Below are 23,917 nucleotides of genomic sequence, written 5' to 3' on the forward strand. Positions count from 1 at the left end.
AAGATCCTCGGGAGGAGGGCATGGCAACCCCCTCCAGTATTCCTGCCTGGGCAATTCCATGGACAGAGGAGCCTGGTGGGCTACAGTTTAGAGTCACAGAGAGTCTGACACAACTGAGCACACACAACAACAGATAGATGACTGATTGATAGATAAACAGAGACAAGGAAAGAAATATGCTTTAAAGCACATACCACATACCCAGGTGATGAAAGCAAAAAAGCACATACAGGAGAAACACATATCAGCTTCAAAAATAGTGTTTACCTCTAGTTAAGGATACCAAGAGAAAAGCGTAATCCATAAGGGTTACAAAGATGATTTCAGTGGTATAACTTTTTAAATTCCCTTTAAAGAAAATAACAATCAAATGTGGCAAAATAATATCTTTGTTTAAATCTATCCCATGTATACATGTAACGAGTTTCATCATTTTCTGTCAATTGCTGTATATTTTAAATATCCCAGAACTGCAGCAAAAATAGTAAAATCATAAAGAGAGAAAATGCCATTCCCTGCCGGGGGGTGACACTGATACAGCTTCTCGCGTCAGCATCAGTCTTGATATTTTCTTTTTCTAAGTCCCTGGGCCCCCCTGGGAACAAGTCAGGGGTGAGAACAGAGGCTGTAAGGGCCCCAGATGGGCCTGCGCCTGTACCATCCCATATGGCCATCGGCTGTGCCTGAAACGCAGGGCCAGACAAGCTGTGCCCGCCTCTAACTTGCCACCTTGACCATCTCCCTTCTCTGGCATGGTCAGTCAGTGGCTGGACCTCCTCCTCCAGGGCCCCAGTTTGCATCCCCCTCCAGACTGACATGCATTTCACAGTGTGGTAAGTGCTGTCTATGTGTGTCCTCCGCCCCTACCCCAGCCTGGGAGCCCCAGGGCAGCAGCAGGGCCCCCTGCACACAGGCAGTGACAACAGACACAGGCTAGACCAAAATCACACTGTGCACACCAGCTCTAGGGAGGCTGGCGGCTTGGGCCCGGAGTGATTCTGCACCTCCTCCCCTTGGGACCCTCGCGGAGCCCTGGGCCAGGCCTCTCCATGAATCCAGGGCCACGACCTCCAAGCAGCACAGAGCCCAGAGTGGAATCTCTGCTCCCAGCCTCTTCTTTCTGACTGCACATCACGTCCGATGCTGCTCACGTTTATGAACACTCCTCCACAGACGCCCAAGGGGACCATACTGACGTGAAAATAGTCGTTGCATCAAATTGGGGGAAATTACGCTTTTCTCCCTATTTTCTAAGCTTTCTGCAATATGGTTTTATTGTTCCAATAAAAACTTATAAAAAATATAAAAACCCATCTAAGGATGACAAGTGTTTCAATGTTTCAAATGATTTAATTCCTCACCCTTTAAATGTTCCATTTGAAATGACTAATAAGTACAGAATTAGAATACATATATACATATATGTGTATATGTATATATTAATATATATAATTAGAATGTGTGTGTGTGTGTGTGTGTACTCAGTTGCTCAGTTGTGCCCAACTCTTTGTGGCCGCATGGACTGCAGCCTGCCAGGCTCCTCTGTCCATGGAATTTCCCAGGCAAGAATATTGGAGTGCGTTGCCACTTCCTTCCCCAGGGGATCTTCCTAACCCAGGGATCAAACCCACATCCCTTGTATCTCCTGCACTGGCAGGTGGATTCTTTACCACCAGCACCACCTGTGAAGCCCCATATAATTGGAATAAATAGTACCTAAATTATACGAGCAACAGTACCCTGGATGAGCCAAAAATTAAGTGCAAATTCTGCAAGAAGTTCTGCAGTCAGGATTAAAAAACAGATTTCAGGTTTTCATGCTCAGGGAGAAGGCCAAGAATCTGCATGTCTACCCGCAGGTAATTCTGACTCAGAGCTCAGTTTGGAAAACACTGGGGCAGAAGAACAAATGAGTCTGGGGCTCAGTGCCTAATTAAGGAAAGCAAATGTGATGCAAGCATATAGAATCGGAAAATCAGTGAGACAAAGGCTAGAGACAGACAGAGCGTGGGATACAGCACAGCTAGGAGGGGTTGACCTCAGGCTTCCCTGAGGCAGAAGGATCTGTAAGTCATGTGAAACATTCAGAGGACAGAGGGCAGGGGTCCAGCTAGAGCGGGAGGGACAGAGGAAGCGAGCAGTGACCCGGTCCACCTCATGGACCAGGAGAGCCACCAAGTCACCTCTGGTAACATGCCAAGATGTTACTGATCCCACCACCTGTACAGAAGGCAAGTCTCCAGGTAAGCCAAAACCCACCTCAAGAAATTCTCATTTTTCTTGGCCCCAAGTATTTGAATAAGGATCTATTCAAACTCTGCCAGAACTCATTTTTCTCCCAACAATAGGCAACAGACCTTCTTTCCAAGAATGAGAACTAGCAGAGAAATGGCTGGGCTTGTGAGAATATTCAGTAGTTCATAAGATAAAGACCATTCTGCAATATAAACAATAGAAAAAGAGTTGCAACCATTGCAGTGCTAAGACCCTGAGGTGGGAGCATACTTGGTAGATCCGAGGAACTTCAAGGAAGTCAGCATGTCTTGAACAGAGCATCCAGACAAGGGATAAGGTCAGAATGAGAAATTAGGAGGAGGGATGGGGGCAGATCCATCAGGTCATAGCAAGACTTTGGCTTTTAGGGCTGGGACAGGACAGCCACACAACAGGGCACATGACAAGAGGGTGGCTCTGACTATGAGCCAACAGTGGGAGCAGGCGGCCCTGAGGGAACCTTCACAGGCCAGCTGAGCGGTGATGGTGATGCGAACCAGGGTGGGAACGGGATGGGGGGGGGCGGGGAGCGAGAAGTGCTTACATTCTGGGTGTGTTTTGAAGGGAGAGCCCATGACAGACACTGGTTGTGGATTTCATGTGGAGCCTGAAAGAAAGAAGGGTCTAGGACCACTGCAAAGTTTTTACCCTCAGCAACACAAACAGTGAAATTGTCAAAACAGAGCCGATGGAAGCTTCTAAGGAAGTGAGTGGTTACAGAGGACGGAGAGTCTGGTTTTGGATATACTGGGATTCAGATGCTAGTCAGAGTTTCAAGAGAAGATGTCCAGCAGACAGCTGGAGATCAGGAAAGAGGGAGTTTGGAACAGTGATATTCGTTGGGAAGATGTCAGGGTGTTACTGACTGAGATCACCAGAAGTGCACCAGGAGATAAGAGAAGAGGTTGTAGAACTGAGCTCTGGGCCAGTCCAGCATTTAGAGGATGCTCAGAGAAACAAAGAGTAATGGAGGCACAAGCTGGGAGGAACTGGGAGGAAACCAACAGAGAGAGGCATCCTGGAAGCCACAGGGAGGAGGCAAGGGCTTCCCTGGCAGTTCAGTGGTAAAGAATCTGCCTGCCCGTGCAAGGGACACAAGTTCAATCCCTGGTCTGGGAAGATCTCACACTCCCGGGAGCAACTAAGCCCACGTGTCACAACTATCAAGCCTGTGCTCTAGAGCCTGGAATCTGCAACTACTGAAGCCCGTGCACCCCAGAACCTGTGCTCGAACAAGAGAAGCCACCGCAACGAGAAGCCTGAACTTAACAACTACAGAGCAGCCCCCATTCACCACAACCACAGAAAGGCCTGCACAGCAATGAAGATCCAGTACAGCCAAAAATAAAGAAATAAAATTATAGTTTATAAAAGGAGGCAAAAATGGTCACTTGTGTCAAGTCATGCTCAGTCAAGTAAGATCTGATCAAAGAGCTGACCTGTGGTTTTTGCATCAGGTGGGTGATTGGCGACCATGACCCAAGCAATCACAGTGGGGTGGTAGGGATGACAGCCTGAATGGATCTGGGACAAGAAGGAATGTGAGCAGAGAATGGAGAGATAAGTAGACAACTTGTATGAGGAGTCTGTTCTAAAGGCAGGCAATGATATGGGTAGTAGGCGAAAGGAGAATGTGACTTCAAGGACAGACCTTTTTTGTGTTTCCCTTGGAGATACTGTAAATATGTATGTGTGTGTGTGTGCTCATGGGAATTTGTAGTAGAGAAAGACCAGATGTTCTAAGAAGAAAGGACAACTATAGGAGGATAGTTTAACCACTTTTGTGGTGGAGGAAACCAAAGTTCAGAGAGGTGAAGTGATTTTACTAAGGCCACACAGCTAGCTGGCTGCTGACCAGGATTCAGAGCTGGTCTTCCTGAATCAAGTCTGTGTCCTTATATGATTCAAATCCTCTCCCAACTCAAGTTCAAATCCACCTCTTCCTTCATGTAGCTTTCTTCAAACCTCCAAGCTAGGCGTGATCTGTGCTTGCTCCCTCTGGCCTCTCATACAGTCTAACCTTGATATTCTTATTACAGCTATTTGTTATCTGTCTCCTACCATATTGCAAGTGTCTTGAAGGCACAGGATATGCACTATAAACCTCTTTATCTTTCCCATCCCCTAACTCAGTGCCGAGGGCAAGGTACAACCTTGACTGACATTTGCTCCAGGCAGGCAATGGGAGGCAGAAAGGACAGCAGATGAGGTAGGAGGGAGGGAACGCCTGTTTCAAGCAACTCCTCACAGGTCTGACACCTCATCCATTACAGCCTGTTTCTGCTGCCCCAGACTAGGGGCGGTATTTACTTTAAAGCTTCCTCGTAGGAGCTGTTGCCTCTTTACTCATGTCTCCGACTGTTTCCTGGATCTGCTCCAGACCCAACACTTCCCGTTAATAATAAATCAGACACTCAAATGCCTTGCAAAGACCTTCCACGTGTGCACCTGTTAGGTCAAAAACCACCTGGAGAGGAATTTTACCAGCTGCTAATCACAACTGAGAGGAAGCTGCAGACAGAGCCCTGCCGTTCAGTTCACAAGCTGAACTTTCTTTGGACAGAAGGTCTCCTGTTTGGAGCCGGATCCTGTGCTGGGCTGAAGGGATAATAAGAGGGGCAAGACACTATTCCTGCCTTCACCGGGCTTGTGATCACATGGGGAGATGACTGCCAACTGCAGCGCCTGCCATGTGCTCCCTGCCAGGGGACCCCTGTCCCCTGTAGGAGTAAAGATGGAGGAGGGCTTTACCCCTGTGAAGAGGGTACTCAGGGATGTCCCAGCATGAAAATAAGCCTATTCTCCCAGCCAGATCTCCATCCCTGCAGGCTGGGCACCCACAGTCCCACCAACCATAGCTCAGTGTAGCCTTCCAGGTATAACCAAGCATAGACACAAACCACAGAGAAATCAGGTGGCTAGGACCACTGTCAGGCCCGGGACGGTTCCATGCCACAAGGACACCAACGTTACCTCTCGGGGAGAAGCAAGTGCATGCTGGAAAGGCCCTGAGACGTTACATGTTATTCAATCATAGTAGGCACAGAGAAGAGAAAGTCACTTTCTGGAGTTTCCCAGTGTTCTTAGCCGATGGGGGGAGAAGCATGGTAGCTGAGGAGGAAGTCTCTGGGAAGGAGCCTAGATCTTCGGGGAGATGTCACCAAGAGAAGGCAGTGAGAGGCACTGGAGGATGTCATGAAGTCCCCAGAGAAGGACAGTTATCAAACTGTGCGGTCCCTGCAAGGCGAGGGGCGGGGTTCCTCCAACTTTAAATTTTCCACTTTATATGCAAGATGTCACAAAATTCCCTTTGAAGAAATCCTCTCATGGATTATTTAAAGTCATTTTCTTTTTTCTCACAATTTTAGGAACTAAAACATGGATAGAACAAGATATTTATTTAAGATCACACAGCAAGTTACTGATGGAAAGAACAAGGCTTCCTGATTCCCAGAAAAAAGTTTCTGGATCAGCCTGAGAGGCTGGGTAAACTCAGTGGGAACAGCCCTCAGAGGGACCCAGTCTGGTGGTCTGTGTGTCATCCTTGTACCAGTTTGAATGAAGTATGGAAATCTTACCTTCTTTTATATTCATCCACCCCCCCCCCGACTATAATTGTTCTAAATGCTACCTCTCTGTATATTTAGAACCACATTAGACAGTGTTATAATTTTTGCTTCAAGCTCATAAAACTCAACACCAAAAAAACAAAAAACAAAAACAACCCCAATCAAAAAAATGAGCAGAAGGTCTAGATTGACATTTCTACAAAGAAGACATACCAATGACCAATAGGCACATGAAAAGATGCTCAACATCACTAATTATTAGAGAAATGCAAATCAAAACAGGTACCACCTCACACTGGTCAGAATGGCCATCATTTAAAAAAGAATATTTACAAATAGCAAATGCTGGAGAAGGTATGGAGAAAAGGGACCCCCTCCTATACTGTTGGTGGGACTATAGGCTGTTGCAGCCCCTATGGAAAACAGTATGGAGGCTCCTCAAAAAACCTAAAATAGCATTACCATATGAACTATTAATCCCACTCCTGGGCATCCAGGCAAAACTCTAATTCCAAAAGACACATGCCCCTATGTTCATAGCAGCACAGTTCACAATAGCCAAGACATGGAAGCAAACTGTCTATCAACAGATGAATGGATAAAGAAGATGTGGTACATTTATGCAATGGAATACTACTCAGCCATATACAGAATGAAAACATGCCATCTGCAGCAACATGGATGAACCTAGAGTTATCATATTAAGTGAAGGAAGTCAAACAAACACCATATTATATCATTTATATATGCCATCTAAAATATAACACAAATGAACCTGTCTATAAAACAGAAACCTAATCAGAGACATACAGAATAGATCGGTGGTTGCCAAGAGGGAGGGGTTTGTGGGAGGGATGGAGTGGAAGGCTGAGGTTCATATATATGTATGACTAAACCACTTTGCTATAGCAGAAATTAATACAATACTGTAAATCAGCTATACGTCAATAGAAAATATTGATAGAATAAGAAAAAAGAAAAGAAATTTGCTTCAAGCTTCAAACACAATTTAGAAAACTTCAGAGAAGGAAAGTCTATTGTACTGACTTACATTTCTCCTCACTTGTTCTTCCTTCCTGGTGTTCCTGAACTCTTTCCTTTATCATTTCCTTTATGTTCATAGAACTCCCTTTATCTGTTCTTTTAGGGTAGATCTGCTAGTGACAAATTCTCTGTTTTCCCTCATGTGAAAATGCCTTGATTTCCCCCTTGATCCCTAAAGGATATCTTTGCTGGATATAAAATTGCATGTTGAGAATCCTTTTCTTTCGGATCCTGTGTTGTGTCCCTTGTTCTGCCTTCTCTGAGGTTTCTGAGAAGCCCACTGCCATTCAATTTCTGGGTTTTTCCCCTCTATAGATATACTTTCTCTCTCCCTACTTTCCAGATTTTATCTTTGTCTCTATTTTCCAGAAGTTTGAATATGATGTATTTTGGTGGACTTTTTTTGGTTTCACCCTGTTTAGGGTTCACTCAGCTTCTTGACTTTCTACATCCATGTGTTTTTATCAAATCTGGGAAGTTTTCAGCTTTTCTCTCTCTCTCTCTCTCTCTCTCTTTTTTTTTTTTTTTTTTTTTGAGGTTTTACACAAAGCTTTTACATCACGGTTAAAGGAGGATACGTACAGGTTGTGCTGCCTTTCCTAATTCGTCTTGCCTGTAATGCTGATGTGGTAGTTAGAGCTGCTGCTATTAAATTATGCCCAATGAGGAAAGGACAAAAGAATGGCAGAAAAATCTATCCTGACATTAATGGCCTGCTGGACCAATACTAACAATTTCTTTGGACTTGTGGCAGAAGAGAACACCTCACCCCCTTTTTAAGATTTAGCTAGTTAGATTTTCTATTTTATGTAGCTTACTGGGTTATGATTTAGAGGACAAATCTGCCATTATTTCTTTGAGTTTCTGTTTTCAGGCCTCTCTCTTTCTCCTCTCCTTCCAGGACTTCAATTACACAAATATATGATCTTTCTTATAATCCCACAGGTCTCTGAGGCTCTGTTCTTTTGTTTTCAGCCTATTTTCTTTGAAAGATTTTTTTATTTGGACCATTCTTTGTTGTTGTTGTTGTTGCTGTTTGATATAGAACATTTTTAAAATTTTTATTGAATTTGTTACAATATTGCTTCTGTCTCATATTTGAGGTGGGGGGGTTTGGACCTGAGGCATGTGGACTCTTAGCTCCCTGACCAGGGATTGAACTCACACCCCTTGCATTGGAAGGAGAAGTTCTAACCACCAGACCTCCAGGGAAGTCCTCAGCCTATTTTCTGTTGTTCTTGTTGGATCTTTTCTATTTTTCTATATTCGGGTTCACTGATTCTTTTCTGTATTGCCTCCACTTTGCTATTGAGCCCAATAGCAAAGTTTTCATTTCAGTTCTTTTCCAGTGTTAAATCCCCACTTGGTTCTTCATAGTATCTTTCCTTCATTACTAAAGCTTTTTATTTCTTTGCTGAGACTTTCTACTTTTTTCATTTGTTTCAAGTGTTGTTGTAATTGTTCACTGAAGCATTGCTTTGATGGCTGCTTTTATATCTCTGTCAGAGAGTTTTAACATCTGTATCATCTGTGTTGATATCTATTGGTTGCCTCTTTTCACTCAGCTTGAAATTCTTCTGCTAATTGGTATGATTTTGGTTTCTACTGAGACCTGGACAATGTTGGATATTGTGTTATGATGCTCTGGAGCTTATTTTATTTGCTATTGTATATTTTTAATTTGAGGTATAGTTGATTTACAATGTTTCTTGTGTACAGCAAAGTGATTTGGTTTATACATATGTTCTTTTGCTGATTCTTTTCCATTATAGGTTATTACAAGATACTTAATATAGTTTCCTGTGCCACCCAGTAGGTCTTCATTGTTTTATCTGTTTTATGTATAATAGTATTATATCTCAAATTCTTAATTCATCTTGAGCTTATTTTAACCTTCTGTTTCAGCTAGCTTTTTCTGACACTTCTCTGGTAGAGGCAGTATCACTGATGAGCATATATTTATATATATAATGTCCTGTCATAGGTAGCAGACTGTATCATTACTGCCAGGTGGGGGTAGAAGTCCAGGCCTCCCACCTGACTTTTGGTGACAACCGACAGAGTTCCTCTCACTCCTGTTGGGTAGGAGGGAGTTCCACCCCTCAGCGTGCCTCCACTGACATCACTCAGTCTGAGAGGGGTAAGAGTGACTCATCGCTCCTACCCCTTTGACTTCTACCACAGAACAAGTGTGATCTTGTTACAGATGGATGTCCTAACTCCCCTGGTGGCCTCCTCTGACACCACCCAGCAGGAGGAGGGGAAAGGCATTTCATTATTTCCTTTAGGGGAAGAAGTCCAGAGTCTCCACTGCAGAGGAGACAAGGTTCCTTATCACAACCAACAGGGATGAAAGTCCCCACTTAAACCCTTCTGGCATTACCAGGCAAGGGTTTCTCTTGGGAAAAATAAATGGAAGTCTATAGATACCCCACCTGGCCTTCACTTCAGCATAGATGGGGAAGGAGTCACTGTTTTTTCTGAGACATCTAACTATAAAGTTTAGTGGTTATTGTATTAAAGTTTCCAGTCTTGCTAGGCTATCTCTTTTCCTGTCCTTTGACTACAAAAAAACAGACTTTTTCTTGGGATTTTTGTTTGTCTGTACCTATCAGTGTTTGATTTACTGGATTCTTCAGCTACAAGTCTGGAACAGACGAAGCAAAAAGAAAATCCACGACTGCATCATTCCTCATGCCCGATGTTCCGAGCTTGTCTGCTTTCTTCTTTCCACCTTTCAGAATCTTCTTATATTTGTTTTGTTTATAATATCCAGATTTCCTAATGGTACTTAGCAAAAAGAACAGAACTGTATCTACTCTACCTTCCTGTGAGTTGAACATAACTAGATTGTGTTTAACAGTCAATATATACTTTTCTCTAATCTGATTTGTTGTCATTCTACTATGATGTAATTTCTATAATAGAAACATTCATTAAAATCTGAGGTATAAAGGGTTTTCCTAAATGACATATGTATGACAAACATGTAGAAACAGTGACAGGATATCTGGGGTGTTTCTCAGGTTCCAATTCAGAGACTGCAGGATATATATGAGCTGCACTAGAGGTAGCAAAGGTAGTAGAAACTTAGAAACAAGAGAGACCCTGAGCTCCTTCTGCCCATTGACTCTGATATTATCTACAATTTTGCTGAAAGACAAACCACTCCAAACCTTGAAACAATAAGCATTATTGTTCCTTAGAATTCTGTGAGTCCGCTGGGCAGGTCTCCTGGTCTGGGCCAACTCGGCTCATCTCCACGGTCAGCTGGCAGCTCGCCTGTGCTGTGTGGCCTTGCTCACACTGCTGGCGGCTGGAGTCTGGCTGGTCTAAGGGCGGGCTGAGCTAGAACTGCTCATCTTGGCTCAGGATAGGATCTCATGCTTCAGGAGGCTAACTCGGGCATCTTTCCTAGGAAGTCTCAGGCTTCCAAAGAGCAGCAAGAGTGGGTGAGCCCCAACGTACTGAAGTCTCCGTTCTTATATCACTTTCTAATGTCCCACTGACCAAATGACATCAGGATTTAAAGGAGTGGAAAAAGAGACTCTACTGCTTGATGACAGGTTACACAGAGAGTTACATTGCAAAGGTGACTGAATAAAAGGTCAGGAAGAATTTTTGTGGCCATTTTTGCAAACAATCTACCACACTGTGCTAGAGCTAAAGGCAACATCCTGAATGACCAAGGTAGAGACCTATCGTGGATACAGACAGGTTCTGGGATTCGCCCTCCACTGCCACAGACCCAAGGCCAGTGCACTTGGGGGAAAGCCCTGGGCACCCCTGTGCCTGATGAATCTCAGCCTTCCTGGCCCCAGTTCAGGCTTCGTGTTCACCTGACCAATCACCACAAACTTTTACCTGGTAACTCTGGCCCTAGTCTGTCTCCTTCTTATCATTAACCCATGCTTCACCCAGAGGAAATCTTCTAAAATACACACATTCTTCTCAGAACAAAAAGTGGTGCTCCTTACTTATTTACTAAGAGGTCATGAGGTTGAACGGTTAACACACAGGCTTTGGAATCCCTGATAGCCCAGCTGGTAAAGAATTTGCCCACAATGCAGGAGACCTGGGTTCAATCCCTGGGTCTGGAAGATCCCCTGGAGAATGTCTAGGCTACCCACTGCAGTATTCTTGTGCTTCCCTTGTGGCTCAGCTGGTAAAGAATCCACCTGCAATGCAGGAGACCTGGGTTCAATCCCTGGGTTGGGAAGATCGCTTGGAGAAGGAAAAGGCTACCCACTCCAGTATTCTGGCTGAGAGAATTCCATGGACTGTATAGCCCATGAGGTCGCAAAGAGTCAGACACAACTGAGCAACTTTCACTTTCCCTTTGGAACCTAACAAACCTGCTCTCAAATCTGGCTTCACCTATTTACTTTGTGGGTGAGTTTGAGCAAGTTGATTACCCTTGATACGCCACCTTTTCTCATGTGAAATATGTGCATGAATGGCCTTGCACAATGCTGGGCACCTAGTGCTGGGCACATGGTACCAGGCACTTCTGACAACAGTCCCATCCTCAGCTGCAGCACAAGTGGGGTTCTGACCCAGAGGCGAGGATGCCCACAGCTTCCAAGGTGTCCAAAACAGAAGGGGATTGTTTCCTTTGTTAAGTGTTAACTTGCAACAGATAGAACCCTTGCTGCAAAGTAATTTATTTGTTGCCTCTGGGCTCATGTTTGGAAGGCTCCCCGCTCTGTTGCAGGCTGATTTTCCAAACATTAACATATGTCAAGAGCACACACAAAGCCAGGGATGTAAAAATCGCTTTTCAGGAGAAAGAAGAATCAGAACAGTTCAGGCAGCCAAGGGAGAGACAGGAGGCCGACTCGAGCTAGCAGGGCAGGAGGAAGGAGCAGAGGTCAGATGACGGCAGAGCCCAGGGTGGAAGGGAAGGGATGTGACTGCCAAGGGGGAGTTTAAATTTGCCCAATGAATGTGTCAACAACTATTCTTCAAAACCTATCATCTTTATAAACACCCCACTTAGTCTTCTCAGAACCCACGTGAGGTGGGTATTACCCATTTTACAGAATATGGAACAGAAGCTCATAGATGTTGAGTAACCTGCCCAAGTTCACATAGGTAGCAAGGGGCGGAGCTGGGATTTAAACACAGATCTGTCTGATTCCAGACTCCACATCCTTCTCTCCAAATCTCTCCTCCCTGGAAGTCTACACTGTCAGAGGAGGAAGTATCCTTACTCTTTTACGCTGCTCAACTCCCTTTTAACAGATTGAGAAACAGAGGCTCATATTCCCAGCTCAAACTACTCTAAGGAGTAGAAACATGATGAAGATCAAGGTCAGAGGGCTCCCATACACCCAGGTCTTCAAGTCTGTCCTCAGCGAAACCCCAGCTCATGGCTCCTACCTGTCTTTTAGCCCTTCTGCCCATCACACTGCCCTGTCTGACATATCTCTGTGTCACTCCATACTGCTCCCAGCATTCACATCACCTGTCTGAATCCTTGACCTCTAGGGCTCTGATAACCTGTGTCTAGCCTGTTTGTGCAGGTTCAGACCTAAGAACAGGTGACATCTTTTGTCCACCTTCTATCACCCCAGTCTGATGGGCTCCTCTTCACATTCTTGTACACTTAACTACTGCTCATTCGTGCACAGTAAAAGGTTCCGATACAACCTCTGCAGGAGACACTGGGTGGCTTGCTGGGAACATGAAGATGAAGAACATTGGATCCCTTTATCCCTGACTTCCATAAGCTTGTATTCTACAGAGGGGGAGGAGTGGGGATGGCAAACACATGGAGAGATGATCACAGGACATTGGGTTTTGCCGGCTCCACATACTGCTTCCACAACTTCAAGGAATCCCTGCCCCTTCCTATGGAGGAGGGACATTTGTATTTCCAAAAACTATTGCCAGCTGTGCTGTGGACAATGATTAGAGGAGACACAGGAAGTGTCGGGCTGCCAGGCCAGTGAGGAGGCTGAAAGACTGTGGCAGGAGAAAGCTGATGAGGAATCCAACAAAGGGAGGCACAGCAAGGACAGAGTGGGAACAATGGAGGCAGGAGTATGAAGAAGATCGTATGAAGAGCACACAGCGCTTGGTGGCTGGCCAGCAGGGGTGAGAAGACACAGAAAGAATTGCTGCTCGTGATGGGCTCAGTGGCTGCTCAGGCTTGAGCCTGGGACCCTGGAGGTGAGCTGAATCATATGCAGAGCACAGAGCCCTCTGCAAATGCAGACATTAACCAGCTAATAGGAATCTACTGAAAAGAAAAAGAAATAATTACCACCGAGCTGCAGTTCAATTCATCCCAGGCTCATTGCTCTGACTGGCTCAACCTCTGAGATGCAAGACACTGTCATCGCCAGTGAGGAGGTGAAAGTTACCCTGGGATTAAGATTCCTACAGACTGAAAGCTTCAGACTTTTGTCAAAGCCAAAACAAAGAGGCATGCTTGTGCTTAGCTAGAATTCTATTAAACTTATTTAAACATGAAAACTATGCCTCTTAAAAACATGATGGTATCTACAGAAGGGAAACTCAGGGTGCTTCCTGGAAATGCACAGAGACCAAGAGGTTGCAAATACTGTTGCACAAACTGGGTCTGATGAGGACCCTCAAAAGCCCTTCATCGCTCGCAGGAGAGAAAGTTTGACCCCCAAATGACAGAAGGGGAAACTGAAATCCAGATGATACGAGTTGCTCAAGGTTTCACCCCTAACCACTGGAGACACACTCCCAGGTTGGGGTCTTCCTATGAAGCAAGACAGTGGAGGGGTCAAAGGCATGAGACCTCTGAGTCCAAATCCAGATGTCTTGGGCCCTGGCAACCACGTGTCAAGTCTGTTTCCTCAGCTAGAACCTCAAGTGAGGGTGCATTCCTTCACTTCCTGTGATCCCGACCCCATGGGGTCCTCTTCACAGCCTCCCTCACTTAACAGTTCCTCATTCAATCACAGTTAAAGGTATGGATAGAACCCTGCAGCAAACACCACATGAGTGGCTGACTCAGCCCCACCTGCTTTCACATCCATTAAACAGGACTCGTGAGTACCTGCCTGTCTCCCAGTGGGACTGGGAAGGGTCAGTAGGATGAAGCATGTGCAGACCTCTCTACATCATCCCCTGTACAAAAAGGAAACCCCAGTGAACATTGCCTCTCACAGTTCCCAGCCCGCTGCGGTCTCTCTGATGGGAAGCCCAGCCTTAATGAACAATGAACAGTTTCAACAGGCTTGGCAAGGATGGGTGATGACCATGATCTGCTCCCAGGCAGCATTTGGACGGGTGGGGTTAGGAGGAGGTGACTTTGTGCACAAAGAATACAGCAGAGAGGAGAAGGTGTCAGGACTCCTCTTCCAAAGGTGACTTTCCAGTCTCTTCAGTCACTCACATTTTCAGGGATAAGGAGGCAAAGATTCCCTTCCCTTTGATACAGACACACAGACAAATTAGAAGCCAGGGCTCTTCCAACAACCTTTCTAAGCTTCATCTCAGAAGGCCAGTCAGTGTCCCTCCAAGGGTGTCTGCTTATGTGTTGCTATGTGATTAACACCCTCCCCTCCCCCCACTACACACACACACACACACACACACACACACACACATATCACCGGCTCAACAGAAATGAGTTTGAGCTAATTCCAGGAGATGATGAAGGACAAGGAAGCCTGGCATGCTGCAGTCCATGGGGTCACAAAGAGTCAGATATAACTTGGTGACAGAACAACAACAACCCCTATACTACAGAGATGAGGGCCCTCCTCATTTCAAAGGAGAGAGCTGAGGAGAGGAGCTTACTGTGGAACAGCTAAGGAAACGCAAGCCAAGAGGAGGATACTAGCTTGCCCCATACATTATGACACACCTGGGTTTTCACGACAGAAAGGAGAATTGGGACACCTACAGCTCATGGATAGAGTGTAAAACCAACTTTAGCCTTTTGTTTTAACCTCTTTCACCCTCTTTCTTGCCATTAGCTGTAGGATGCAGTCAGGGGACATCAAACAGTGAAGAACCATGTGGTGAGCACGGATCAGCTCAGGACCTGGACATCGTTACTCATTGTAAATGTGACTCCAGGATCCTGACAGAAGGGACTGCTCATGAGACCAGACCCAACCTCAGGCTATTTGGAGCAAACATTCCACATGGACAGATACATTTGCATTACTTTTGGTTAAATTTCATAAAGTGAATTGAACCCTTTCAACTAATATTTATGTTTCCCCTAGAAGATTCTAGTGAACAAACACCTCCAGACTATGCTGAGGCAGGCAGACAGCTCAGACATCTGAGTTAAAATGCTGGCAGGGTTTACAAGCCAAGAAAGCTCTTCCAAAGGGGTCCTACATAAGGCCTTCCCTTGCTCAAGTGGGCTGCTCTCATTTATCAGCAAACATGGGAGGGGCCAAAAAGTCTTTATAAACAATTCAGTGTTGTACAAACACAGTTAGGCTTCATCTTCCACAAAGGTGAGGATCCTGGCTCATTCTGGAAGTTATACAAGAGGGCACTAAATGTTCTACAGTCCGGCCACATCTCCATGGCCTTCTTGATTCCTAAAAGATCCTACCTACTGCCATCCTCTGGTGTGATAGCAAGATCTTTAGGGCTGATTCCAGACCATTCATTCATTGCTGATCCCTACAGTGTTATGACAAAGGAACAGACACACAGTAGGAGCTTCAGTGAGTAAAGTGTCTTTGCGGGTAATTAAATGTGAAAAGTCCTGGCACACAGTGGGTAGTCAGTGAGTACAAGTTGAACCTGAGGATTCACTTGCTGATGGAACCCTTGCATTTTGAGTTATAAAGGGCCATTTTTACATTAAGGGTAACCTCGACCAAAAAGGGGGTGGGCCGGAAGAGAAAAGAAGAGGCCAGAATAATAAGCCCAACCTTGCAGTTCTCTACTAATAAGGCAGAGGCCCCAGGAGGCAAGCAGAACAGGAGAAAGAGCTTGCCTAGTGTATGGGAGAGAAAAGCTTCAGTGCCAATAATTATCCTCTAGAGGCTGAATGTCCCCGTCTAACTGAGGGCACTAGGAAAGCATCTCCCAGACTTTTCCCAAGTACAGAGGGGACACTTCGGTTTAAAGTTACAGACTTTAAGGCTTTTAGTCATCAGGATTCTAACTCTTTTTATGGCTTCAGAAAATACTGCCTTCCAATTTAGTTTTCCCAAGGACAGAGCAATGCTCTTACTACCTCTTCCTATCAGTGGTAAGATAGAATTATCTACAAGGGAAATGTAGAGAATTTAGAAACATGGAATGCCTCTGTGTACATATGTGTGTACATGTACACACACATACATATAAACATGCAGGATGCTACCTTCTGGCAATGGTTGTATTCATAATCTTCCTTTGGGTAGAGATGGGGACTTGCACATTCCCTGTATTCCTTCAGTAGATTTTGTTAAGTGAAAGTCACTCAGTCGTGCCCGACTCTTTGTGACCCCAAGGAATTCTCCAGGCCAGACTACTGGAGTGGGTAGCCTTTCCCTTCTCCAGGGGATCTTCCCAACCCAGGGATCGAACCCAGGTTTCCTGCATTGCAGGCAGATTCTTTACCAGCTGAGCCATAAGGGAAGACCAAGATTTTGTTAAGTGTGTACTCTATGCCTATTGTTATGCCATCTGCTAGGCCTTCAGAGATGAACATGACCTACAGGGAGTTTCAGATTAAAGTGAAAATAAAAAAGAGGACTGAAAAAAATGGAAATGTGGGGAAGATAATATTGGGAAGAAAATCCTTGAAGATCTCCTGAGGTCATAAAGTTCACACAACCCTTTCCTATTTCCCAAGAACTGAGGAAAGTGTTGTTGAAGGTAAGGTTTTATTATTTTTGGTAATTTTGTTGTCATCGAGGGCACTGTGTAAGCTGACAGTGTGACCTCTACAGGAAATAGAAAAATAACTATGGGACTTCCCTGGTGGTCTAGTGGTTACGAATCTGTCTTGCAATGCAGGGGACACTGGTTCAATCCCTGGTTGGGGAACTAAGATCCCCAACCAAGCCCACACACCGCAACTACTGAGCCCATGCACCACAAGTACAGAGTCTGTGCACCACAACAGAAGATCCCAAGGACACAAGGAAGACCTCACCTGATGCGACTAAGACCTGATGCAGCCAAACAAATATTTTTTAAAAAAAAGAAGAAGAAATAACAACTATTTCTTTCACCTTCTTGGTGCAAAGCCTAAATGCGTTAGAATTTGTTTTGTAGCCACAAAGACCTTATTTCACACTATTCTAGCCATGGGACCTCGACTAACTCGAGCTTCGGATCTGAGTTTCGACAACTCAAAAGTAACAATGCCACCTGCCCCGTGTGGGTGCTGCATTTGATGGTACACATACAGGTGTCTGAGGTCTAATGGGTGTTTAGTCATCTTAAGCAATTCTTTTCCACTTATAAATGTTTCTTTAATGCTACAACTGAAATTCTCTTAAGCAATTAGTATATGATGCCAAAAATGTAAATGAGTTGGAAATAGAGGTATCAGTCTGAACAGACAGCAAAAAAAATACAGTAAAATAAAGTTCAGCCTGAAATCCCAAAGGCATCTTGAACTTTCCTTCCTGGGTAAAGACATCAGCTATCAATAGTCATTAGTGATTTAAAATGGAATCACTTGCAAAACAATCGGTAAAAGGGTGATAATTTTCATGCTCAGGAAAGATGACCCATTTGGGGCTTCAAAATTAACAGCGAGAAATAGTGTTGTCAATATGACACCAACACAGCCCGTAATGAATCAGATCTCAGCCCCTTTGTCTGCTGGGAAATTTCTGGTGTCTGTTCCCGGTACCTTAAAAGATAAAGGTTGACCTTGCCCCTCATGCCTAAATAATAATTTATAGATGTGTAAACATTTACCACAACAATTACAGGTTGGCCTAATGAAATTCCAGGAGCACAAGTCACAGAAGATCTGAGTGTGCATCATAAATTCAGAATCAATTCTGCAGACTGGGATCTACAAATAAATTACAAGTCAAGGCAAGAGCAGACCTGTTCTGGAGGACAGAGCCCTGGCAGTTTTATGGTCTGATTCTCGTAAAGGATTTGGGCATGCATGTGCCAGGTTCTGAACCCTAATTCTGTGATATCCTTCACTCAGAAATCACTTACCCTTTAGAAGCCTCTGTTTTCTCATCTTTAAAATGGGTGGGAGGGGCTGGGGCTTCCTTGCATGGTAGTTGTGAATACGAACAATCACAGCATTCATTCATTTCATAAGTACTTATTAACGACGACATATGTGATTGATCATTAAACTACAACTAGCATTATCATTATTACTGGAAATTTATTCCTCAAGGACTTTATTGTGACTGTAGCAAGTTTACTCCTTAGGAGGTTAGAGAACTAGAATTTTGATGCTGAGAAGAGGAAGGAAGCTACTAGAATCTCTCCCAAGCCCCCCAGAGACTGCTATTGGGGTTTAAGCAAGAAACAAAAGGAAGAGGACTTCTCTCTTGCATCACACAAACAGAACCGTTAGGGGGAAGAGACATGAGCTGAGGTGTCTCCTTTGCTAGAGATGCCTTTGAGTCCATCAGTTATTCCTCACAGTGATGGCCTTGAGTTCACTGTCATCAACCTCACTGAACAATGCTATCACTAGGATTCCAAAAGGTTAAACCTGAAGAAATAGGTATAAGTGAATAAGACCATTTATTATAGACTAACAAAACTGTAAGGGCAAATGTCTCCCAAAGTCAAGAGGCAAGTCCCAAGGGGGTGTGTGACCAGAGAATAAAGGTTCTCCAGGGTTCAGAAAGAGCCAGACCCCAGATCTCAGGAGGAAACACTCACCCAGCCCAGGTAAGAGCTTCCAGTTCAGACAGCATGAACAGCCGGCACCTGCCAGCCTCCTCCGGAAGGTTCCTGACACGGACAGAGACAGAGACCCGCCAGCAGGGTATCCAGTTGGTGCTCTGAATGGGAATATTCAGGGAAACGATTGCCTCTCTAACACTTCATGGGCTGCCGTTGTTGTCTGCTTTTAGCAAAACCTGATCCTTTTTTTTTTTTTTTTTTTTGTAACACAAATGAAAGACAAGTACCCAGAATGCCACACTCAGGGAACACTGTGTCCTGATTAATCCTAAATGTGACTACTCAGTGGGTATACTTTTCTTTTCCTCAAGTATAAACCCCACTTGTGAAGAAGGATTTGTTCCAGCGGACTGCTTGGCTACAAATCTCATCCCTGATACACACACACACACACACACACACACACACACATATCTAAGGACCAAGTTCAGATCCTAGATTTTTCAGAGTATTTATGGGTAGAGATTCGATCAGTTGATCCAATTCAACTGACCCAGTAGGGTCAGCCCTACTCTCTTTCAAGCTACCCAGATGTGGGAGTACTTTAAAGGAACCATCCCCTGTTAAAGACCAGTGGTAAAAAGTCAGGTGCATGGAGGCAGATCTCCTGGGATAGCAGCCCAGTCAGTCCCCCGGTTACTTGTACCATCACTGACAAGCTGCCAAACTGTCCCTCCAGTCTCTCTTATATTGTCAGAATTGTGAGGATTTAAAGTATTTATACAAAGCACTTAAAACAGCTCCTGACACACATTAAGTCCCCAGAATGATCATTGTCCTTGCATAATGGGAGGAGGCAGCTCCCATGTTTTCCTCTGCAGGTAATGAGTCTTTCTTAAGCAGCAACCACTCAGCTCTGCATTCTCTGAACCTGTTATACTAAAAGGAAGACTGAGTACTTCCTAAGTGGCAGGTACCCCGCTACGAATTTTACAAGCATCATCTTACTACAGCTCCTGGAAGGAGGCACAGCCACCTCGTTCCCATCACACGGGCGAGGCACACAGAGGGGAGGAGGTAAAAGGAACTTCTGAGGCCTTCAGCTCTGAAGCCGATCTGAGCAGTGGCTTCTGGTGGACCCCTGACCCAGGTCAGGCATGATGCTGATGTAAGAGGGAACCCTAGAGAAATGACATGACTCCCACTTGGACAAAATGAATCCCAAAGAAACTTCTGGGAACAGGACGAGAGAGTCCTGGGAGGTGCTCCTGGTTCCTCCAAACGGGGAACAGAGGACAGGAGACAGCAGCAAGACTAAAGCAACAGACCCCAAAGAGAAGACACTGTGTGATTCTATTTGCAAGAGGTTTACAGGGTAACCATCAGGACAGTGGCGGCCTGCAGGGAGTAGGGCTTGACTGGAAAGGGGCTGGAGGGGACTTTCACTTTCTAAGGGCATGGACATGTTCTGGACTTTATCGGGGTTTTGGTTATGTGTGACGCATCTGTCCAAATTCACTGAATTGCATTTCATTGTGTATGACTTTTGACCTTAATTAATAGTAATTTTTTAGAAGATGCCAAACAGAAAAAGGCAGAATGGAACAAGAGATGTCGCAGATCACCAGAGCAATGGGGCCGGGGTGGGCGTGGAGAGGTGCGGGGTGCATGTATGCTTGTGGTATCTGAGCAACTGCCTGTTCTGAGGAACACGAGTCAGAGTGTTCTCAGTGCAGACATATGTCCCTCACAACCACATGGTCTGAGCTTTGGGGGCCTCTAGGGGTCCATGCTGGGCTTCCCTGGTGGTTCAGACAGTAAAGAATCCACCTACAATGCGGGAGACCTGGGCTCGATTCCTGGGCTGGGAAGATACCTGGAGGAGGGCATGGCAACCCACTCCAGTATTCTTGCCAGGAGAATTCCCATGGACAAAGGAGCCTGGCAGGCTACAGTCCACGGGGTCGCAAAGAGTCGGACACAACTGAGCAACTAAGCACAAGGGTCCACGCTACATCGTCAACACCCCCATCCTAATGGATAAGAACCTGCCGTAGAGCACAGGGAACTCCACTCAATACTCTGTAATGGACTATGTGGGAAAAGAATCTAAAAAAAAAGTATATGTATACATATACATAATGTATATGTAACTGATTCACTGTGCTGCACACCTGAAACTAACACAACATTGTAAATCAACTGTAAAGAAAAACTCTAATAAAAATTTTCTAAAAACAACAACAAAAAATACCCTGGCCTTTTGTCCTGTGGTCCAGCCTCCATTCACATCATCTTGGTAGAAGTTGAAGGACAATGCCCAAAACAAATGAAAATCCTTTCTTGGTCCCAGTCCATGGATTCCTACAAATCCACCATGTCTCTCTCTGTCAGCTGATGCCTCACCTCCATGGGAGAAGCCCCCCTGAAACACACACTGGAGATGAGACAAGGTGCCACCAAACTTCCCTGCAAACCGGGAACCAGGAAGCTCTTGGTCTTGACCCCACTCTTGTGGATGGGTTTTCTGGTCCTGTTGGGATAAGGTGATGTTGGGCCCTTGCCCGTCATCAGTATTTGAATGATCTAAAGCTCTTATAGAGGACTGGCCCCTATTTGGTGCCACATCCAGATCTAGAGTGCTCTTGTTGTCACTGTAATGTTACTGGACGTGGATTGTTCTCTATCCCCAGACTCCCGCCCCTAGTCACTTATATCCTACATCCTATCCACACTTGCCACTGAGAGAAACCAGAATACATGAACCTCCGTCTCATATCCATGCTTCTGTATTTGTTATTCCCTCTGCCTAGGGTATGTTTCTTCCTACTTTTATCTTTCCAGCAAGTCACTAATTTCTCTCTAGACTAAGCTCCTGTCCCAGTGTCTGCAAACGTTCTGCAAACGCACCCTATTCCTGTCATCACATCACTCAACAGCGTCTCACTGGCCATTTCTCTCCCTCACTGCTGCTGCTGCTGCTAAGTCGCTTCAGTCGTGTCCGACTCTGTGCGATCCCATAGACAGCAGCCCAACAGGCTCCCCGGTCCCTGGGATTCTCCAGGCAAGAACACTGGAGTGGGTTGCCATTTCCTTCTCCAATGCATGAAACTGAAAAGTGAAAGTGAAGTTGCTCAGCCGTGTCCGACTCTTCACGACCCCATGGACTGCAGCCTACCAGGCTCCTTCGTCCATGGGATTTTCCAATCAAGAGTACTAGAGTGGGTTGCCATTGCCTTCTCCGTCTCTCCCTCACTAGAGAACAGCTATTTAACAGTAGGGTATAGGAATCCACCCATTACTGTTTCATACTGAGAGCTAGGCACAGAGAAGGTCATCAGCAACTGTTTGTTATGGATTGAAAATGTGCACACATGCTCACATAAAAAGTGCTCTGCAAAGATCTCCCTCCTTCCGGGTTCAAGAGTTCCCCTCCTAAGGATCCCGTTCTGGGCTGGAGTTAGAGCAAGTGGAAGTTCTCTAAACACACCTCTTCCATCCACCAGGCTTCTGAATCTACTGAAGGCGGGACCTTCTGCATCCACAGGACCCTGAGGCTGGGAAGCCTGTTCCATCGCCAATACAGCAGTTGAATTAAAGAGAATAATTGTTTCCCTATGTTTCTTTTTGTGGGGAAGGCAGTTCTTCTTCAGCCTGCAGTGTACACAGCTAAGTTTCTTTGTCAGGACTTTTTTCTTCTTCCTTCTTTATTATTATTATTAATTCTACACTCCTAAAAATAGAGAGGATCAAAGTGAGCAGTGGGAAGAGTCGAGCCTTGTTAACACTGAAATTCTGGGCCTGTGCCGGGGACACTTGAGCAAAGCAATAGGCTAACCCAGAGGGTAAGTGGCCCCACCTCTAGAGTCTAGGGCAGCACCGCCAAGGATCCAGGGAAGGCCTTGATGCAGGGTTGCCTTGGCAACGGAGCTGTCACAGGCCCAGGGCCTTGCTGGGTAAGCACAAATGGATGGCATGCAGGCTCCCTCTTTTCATTTGAAAATTACCACTAATTTGCAATTAGTTGGAGGAAAATTAGAGATGGAGGAAAGGGAATTGCTCTTTTTAGCAAACAACCACGACCACTGAAAATTGACTTTTCTCCTGAGTCACAGTGGAGAGGAAAGAAAGCACGTCTCAGAACAAGGGCTTTGCAGCTACATCGAAGGACAAAAGCCTGGTCCTCTCATAGCCTGACTGTGTGACTTTGGGAGAGTCTCTCAACCTCTCTCTGGCTTTACTTTCTTCAGTTTTGAAACCTGTACAAACACATCTGCCTGCATGGTTGATGAGCCAGTTAAATGAAATACTAGAAGTCAAGGCACAGGTACAGATTAAGAGCCCAGCCAATGGTGAGTTACATCTCTACTGGATGTCTTCATCCGTTCACAGTGTCCTCTCTCATTCCCTTGCCATTCCCTTTATTTATCCAATTCATTCATTCCTCCAGTATCTATTAAGCATTTCTCTGTGCAGGAATACTCTAGAAACTGTAGCTCCTCACATCAGAGGCCCATAAGCACTCATGGGTCAGACTCACGTCCTCCCCGCAGCCTTCTAGGGCTGCCCTCACTCACCACCTTCTCCAAGATGCTGTTCAGGTCTCAGACAGCATCTCCTCTGCATCTCTGCCCACTGGTGTCAAGGCTCTTACGGTCCTACATGCAAAGTCTTCCTCGGTCCTTTTAGGAGAAGGAACCCCCCCAACCCCGCCCGCCAACAAGGAGCTGAGGTTCACAGGGCCAACAGCCCAGAGTGACACCAAAGGTAGGCACGGCAGAGGGAGGAGAGTCAAGCCTTGCTAAGTCCTACTGTCCCTGGGCTCTGAGATACTCCTGAGCAAGGACTAAGCTCTCTATCGCCGAGGTCCCACCCTCAGGACACCATACAACAGACCATCAACTGTCTGAGGGAAGCAAGGAAGGACCGCTTCCAGTGGGCTGTCCCCTCTGCCAGGAGGGCTTGTCTCCCCCTGACCCTGGAAAATACCCACACTTCAGCCTTTAAGTTTGAGCCCTCAGAGTACACAGGGGCCTTTCTTTCTGTGCACACAACCCCACTCCAAACCAAGAGAAGTGGAGAGCTGGTCCAGAAGAAAGAGGTGCTGGAGGTTTATCCACCAAGCCCCCGTTACCCCTCACCCCCGAAGTAGGGCAGCGTTGCAGCTCAGAGCACGGGCTGCACCCATGTACTGCCTCGTACCCATGGGCGTGACCTCGCACAAGTTCCTTCCTGAAGCCGCAGTTCAACCA

The 23,917-nt window shown here is 45.6% G+C and overlaps 1 long non-coding RNA gene across 1 annotated transcript in view; it reads right to left on the reverse strand.

The window, feature by feature from the left end:
- LOC139177080 (uncharacterized) overlaps positions 1-19,059 on the reverse strand; it is a 240,738-nt gene extending 221,679 nt beyond the window's left edge. Inside the window, exon 1 of the long non-coding RNA XR_011561495.1 lies at positions 18,702-19,059. This is a non-coding gene — a long non-coding RNA (uncharacterized lncRNA). The remainder of the gene's footprint in view (positions 1-18,701) is intronic.
- Positions 19,060-23,917: the final 4,858 nt, after the last annotated feature.

Source organism: Bos indicus, chromosome 18 (assembly GCF_029378745.1).
Source record: "Bos indicus isolate NIAB-ARS_2022 breed Sahiwal x Tharparkar chromosome 18, NIAB-ARS_B.indTharparkar_mat_pri_1.0, whole genome shotgun sequence".
NCBI classification, from domain to species: Eukaryota; Metazoa; Chordata; class Mammalia; order Artiodactyla; family Bovidae; genus Bos; species Bos indicus.